Consider the following 6,000-nt stretch of genomic DNA (forward strand, 5'->3'; position numbering starts at 1 on the left):
CAAAAATTAAGAACTTTAAACTGTACTTTTAGTTTTCCCTAGTGTTCTATTCTTGGAAGGTTTCCATATAAAAGCCGTTCTGTAAATGAATGTTTTCTAATTATTTATAAAGTTACTTTTAAAAGAGAGGAAGATAATTTTTCATATTAGTTTAACTTTATCCCTATTTCAAGCAACATAAAATGGTTATTTAGCCATTTTCCTTGATTTATAACAAAAGTAATGGCTCAAATGATGTGTAAAATGTTTCCATAAGAATCGTAAAATGGTCTCAAGATATTTGACCCCTAGAATATTTGGATAAGCAAAACATAAAAAAGTTAGCAAAGAATTATCATAGCAAATAAAAAACAGTGGAGTAAAAAGATTGTGAAACCCTTAGGGATGAAGAAAAATACTTTAAAATTTCTATTAAATTTATTTTTAAAGGCATGAGAAAGTTAAAGAGAATTCTAGAAATAATGCTGAAAGGAAAGATTGCTTACATACAGAGCCTGGAGGCATGAAACCTTTGTGCTACCATTAAGATGATTCAGTTGAGGTTTTACTTTTCGAGATTTAACTCTGTATTTAACCATTTCGCTCTACACAGTTCCTTAAAGGATTTTTATACCTTTCAATAGATCATATATTCTGAATACCTTTGATGCTAAATTTGAAACAGCTATTTTATCTTTCTGTTGGCTTAAACATTTGCTATCCCTAGAAAAACCATGTAAAAAATAATTGCTTTTGTATGTCCCTACTTGTTTTCAATCTTTTTCACCTTTCAACAAAACTCAGTGAACTTTTTCCCTAATCAATTTTTGTTTTCCCTCCAGGAATTTCTAAGAGAAATATTTCTTCATGCTAGCTCTTTGTCATTGTCCACTGTCTGGTTTTGATTAATGCCAGGTAACTCTTTCCCTGGTGTAATTATAAAGAAAGCTTGGGAAAATAACCCAGGCTGGAAAGGTTTTAAAGATCCACAAGGCAGATGTACTCAAACTGAATCAATATGTGCTCTCACATGTGGGTATTATACATTCATTATGAAATGAATGTTTTGAAGTTCTCTATGCCTTATAAAGTGTACCCTTACCAAAGCTCAGATTTTATACTTTTACTGACCAAAGCTCTCTTTAAGTATGCCTTACTTCAGAAAATAAAATATTGACAGTATGTATATAGTGATATTATCCTTTTGTATTTTAACACTCTAAATCAGTGGTTCTCAACTAGAAGGGATTTTGTCCTCCAGGGAACATTTGGAAATGTCTACAAACATTTTTTTAGTTGTCATGGCCGGGAGTAGGGAGTGCTATTGTTATCAAGTGGACGGAGTCCAGGGATGCTACCAAACATCTTATGGTGTATAGGACCGGCATCCCGCAAAAGAATTATTCACTTCAAAATGCCAATAGCACCAGGGTTGAGAAACCATGCTTGAAACAATTAAATCTTGCTTTGGGTATAAAATTTTTAAAAATAGTTTACCTTTGGAGGTGTATTTTTCATTAGTGACTCCTCAGTGAAGTTAATATTGCCTTGGAATGGTCATTTAATAAATGACTATCCTAAGGTGAAGCACCTTCTAATAAGTAATCTTGTGTTTACCTGTTGCATACCTCTGCCCGGAGGCCCACACCTGTTGGGTGATATTAGGACTGGTGGAGCAATTCATGCAGCCCAGGGCAACAGTAGTTTCCATATTTTGCAGGGCCAAAGTGAGTTTCCGTATTTCGCAGTCTGAGGCTCTGTCTAGGCAGTGATGTTGACGAGTAGGACAGGCAAGGCGAGGTTGACGAGCAAATACATTGTTTATTACATGACTTGACCAAAGCCAGTGGGAGAAGAAATGCCAGCAGCATCCAAAAGTTCTTACAAGCACACAGGCTGAAAGTACCCTTTTACACTTGACTCCAACTGTGCACTTAAATCTCCTTATTTATGACATCAGGGTATGTCAGAATGGCATACCATTCAATAGTTTTCCCCTCTTTATCTATTCTTCCATAAGCTCTTGGTGACCCAGACCTCCATATTTTTGGACTTCACTCAGTTTATTTCTATTAAGATAACAGCACCCCCACTACCACCATCAATGCAATCCATTTGGTATTTCTACTCGCCGAGAGTATCATTTATAAGCCAGTCCTTCCTTATTTAGCTTATTCTTCTTGTCTCCTCTTCCACTGCCTTCTTGCCCTGGTCTTGGTTCAGACGTGGAGGTGTTATACATCCAATGCAAACTTGGAAATAGTATAGTGATGAAATACAGAAAATAACTCCCTCCAGGGCACAAGTGTATTGTCATGAAGATTCTACTTTCAACTACATTTACTTTCTCTACACCTTAGAATCCATCCCTGCTTCTGATTCATAAAGCCACTAAATGTATATTTAGACTTGATTCCCAAAAACAAAATTCTGGTTGAGTAGATGTACCAAGTCACCTTTACTTCCTACCATCATAGTTTGAGACCATGAACTCCGTCACTCTGTACCCTCAGTTACCGTCTTAGTGGTTTGCATTCCAAGTTAGGGAAGTGGAAATGAAAAACAGTAAATCTCATAGTTATCCGTAGCTCTAGAGAGACTTTGGAATTTATGTTGTGAATTGTATTCTCTTATGTTCTTTTAAAGGGGAAAAATAATGCCCCATCACTGCATTTAAGCAAATGCCCTCACTAGATAGATGCCTAAAAATTATTTGTTGAACTGAATTAAATTTATAAAGATGTAGACATCGGTGGGACAAACTAAGGAAAACAATATTTAATTACTATGACTTTTAATAAGTGTGTATGTCAGGGTTTTTGTTTTGTGGTTGACAATGTTTCCACTTTTTGAAAAATATTTAACTTCAATAAATTATGTCCATCATAAACAATTTAAATAGATCAAATATCCAGATAGAATGTCTGTTTACATTTTATAATTTATGTTCATCTTCTTAAAAATGGACATTTTTTTTTTTTTTTTTTTTTGAGACGGAGTCTCACTCTGTCGCCCAGGCTGGAGTGCAGTGGCGCGATCTCGGCTCACTGCAAGCTCCGCCTCCTGGGTTCACGCCATTCTCCTGCCTCAGCCTCTCCGAGTAGCTGGGACTACAGGCGCCCGCCACCACGCCCGGCTAATTTTTTGTATTTTTAGTAGAGACAGGGTTTCACCGTGGTCTCGATCTCCTGACCTCGTGATCCGCCCGCCTCGGCCTCCCAAAGTGCTGGGATTACAAGCGTGAGCCACCGCGCCCGGCCAAAAATGGACATTTTTAAAGTTGGCATTTGGCAAAAAAAATCTAGAAAACCCTTGAAACTACATTCTATGGTTACAATACAAACCCCACCATTATATTACAAGTTCAATAGAGAAATCTCCCTTGAAAGATGAATGGATTTTTCTCTCCTCAGTGCAGCCTACTGTGCATTCTCAGCCAGAAAAATTAGTCCCTTAATTAGAAAACTTCAGTGTGAGCTTGTTTTATATCTTCCATTCAAGTGTAAGCCAGGCAGAAACAAACATAAAGCCAAAGTGAACTTTCACATTTCAACATAAGGCTACTTTTCTACATGCAAGTTTTGTCACAGGTTTTAAGCACGTTTCTTCCCTTCTCTATCATGTTAGTAAAGATCAGTATTGATTTCTTGAGAGTCACTTGGGGATAGCAGTTTCGGATTATCTTTGGTGTAGGTCATATATTAATCTTTTCACCAGACTTCCTAACGCTGACACTGCTGTCACACTAGCTATCTTTAAGCAGGTGTTAGGAATTCCAAGCTGAAGTGTCTACATCCAGGCAACAGGTAGGTCTGTTGCCTTATAGAAAGCCAGTGTCTTACAGCACAGCATCATGTCACTGTTTAATATTCACCAGACCACATGCTCCACAAGTCACTCAGAATCCCAGAGAGAAAGACCTAAAATATCTCTGCAGAGCAGGCAGAATCACATTGCTGTTTAGACAGTTTTTCTTTTTGCCACACAAAAATTAGATTAATTGCTCTCTTATAAGTGCAAAGTATGAAACAAGACCAAGTTAAAAGCAGCATTCCAAAGAGGGAAGTGATGAGCTCATCGATGGGAGCATATCTGGGAGAGAAATGTCAGAATATTGAGCGGGGCTGGTGGTTGCCAAGTCTTATGGTCTGTTTGAAAAAATAAAACCCCTTCTCTTGAATACATTAGGCTCTTAATTTATTTCAATTAATATTTTAAAATTATTGTACAAGTGACAATGATAGTGTTTAACAGGATCTTTACTCTGCATGCTGTTTCAATTAATAGGTTCATTAATATTGGTATTCATTTCTTCAGCTCAGCAAACTACTATGGCTATAAGAGTGTGCAAATTCAAAACTTAATTATATTGTTGAAACAGTAATTAAAATGTATTGGCATGGCATTGTCAATTAAAGCTATATTCATCAGCTTCATAGGAACCTGCATGGTGTACCCTGCAGCTGTGGAGAAGCTGCAGTAATGAGACGAATGCCATTATGCTGGGATAAACTACGAGACTGTTATCCCCGTCCCCCTAAGACTCAATGAGGAGGCACTGAACACTTTCCGGAAGGTGTCTGGAGGTTTAGAAAATGGTATTTCATGAGGAGGAATTGTCTGCTCAGTTCCTTATGCTGGATTCACAGCATGCCCTGCTTTTCATATAGATAATGTATTCACCGTAAGCCCAGTTCTCCCCAGTGTGTCAGCAACCTGCCATTGTTTACTGCTGAAACTTAGGGCTGGAGAGCATTCTCTGTGTTCTCATGGGCTTTATGGTGTTTTTAACATTACTCTAACACTCCTGCTTGCATTGAAAAGACCCAATGGCAAATGGCAAATCTTCCAGTGCTAAAAATTACTGCATTTTAAATTATTTCCAGATCACTTCGTTGAGCTTCTGCTAATGTCTTTTTGGAAAAATAAGTACCACTTGGCAAGATAGCCCTCAAAAGTAACCACAGAGCAGAGACCTCCTTTGGGCTACATAGGTCAGACAGATGCTTAAAAAAATAGAGAGAGAATAAAAAATATATTTGGTTCCACAGATTTTTATTTTAAGTACAACCTCAGAGATATCTGGATTCCCTCCTCTTTACAAATAAGGAAATTGAGGACAGAGAGGTTGAGTGAATTATTCAAAGTCGACTTCCCACACTACTAGTTGATTTTCCAGAAACGTTTACTGCCTATAGCGCGCCACCTTGCAGGTAGAGCTATAATAGTGCTATAGAAAACATACCACTTACCGAACCAGGGTTGGCGATTAAGTGACCACATGCCATAGTTCTGAAAACAAATTTAAAGCAAATCAAAAGGAAATTATGAATTTGAAATTCTCCAGTGAGGCATGCTATGTAGTTAATACTAATGTGTACCACTAGGCCTGGACCAGGATAATTCCAAATGTATGCCTTGTCTCTTCCTTTAGGATCATGATTTTTCCCCGTGGACTATTTGAAAAACATCTAATACACTCCAAATTCAGCTCTACATTTTGTTCACTAATTTGTTCAGCCTTGCATTACAAAATCGCTAGACCACCACTTAGACTCCTTCTAACCATCTGTCCATACAAACCCCTTGAAGGCAAGTCACCCCTCTTTTTTGTGTCTCCCACAGGACCTAGCAACACAGTATCTTGACATTGTAGTTGCTATGCAACAAGTGTGTGTCATGTTCATCGCTACTTGGTGGGGTAAATACTTGGGATGAGTGAACCTTTCTTTACAGTTCATCTAGTTGTTCAGTAATGTGGAAATGAATGAAAACTCAGAAGAATTCAGTAGACGTAGAGCTGAGGAGTACAATTCCAGCTGACCAGTTTGCCTAGAAATAAGAAGTCTGGTAAATATTAACGTCTCAAGGCTCTTTGCACTTTGCCCATCAAAGCTGTAAGTTTATGACTATGGCCTTTACTCCTTTGGTTTGAAGCTTTTGTCATTGTTAGGTTTTCTGCATTGCTCAGCAGGTTTTGCTGATGTCCTGTGTGTTTCTCTGATATTTACAGACTGTTTC

The 6,000-nt window shown here is 37.8% G+C and overlaps 1 protein-coding gene across 6 annotated transcripts in view; it reads left to right on the forward strand.

Moving 5' to 3' along the window:
* GRIK1 (glutamate ionotropic receptor kainate type subunit 1) overlaps window positions 1-6,000 on the forward strand; it is a 415,082-nt gene that overhangs the window by 368,229 nt on the left and 40,853 nt on the right. The window lies entirely within an intron of this gene.

This window comes from Hylobates moloch, unplaced genomic scaffold (genome assembly GCF_009828535.3).
Source record: "Hylobates moloch isolate HMO894 unplaced genomic scaffold, HMol_V3 SCAFFOLD_14, whole genome shotgun sequence".
NCBI classification, from domain to species: Eukaryota; Metazoa; Chordata; class Mammalia; order Primates; family Hylobatidae; genus Hylobates; species Hylobates moloch.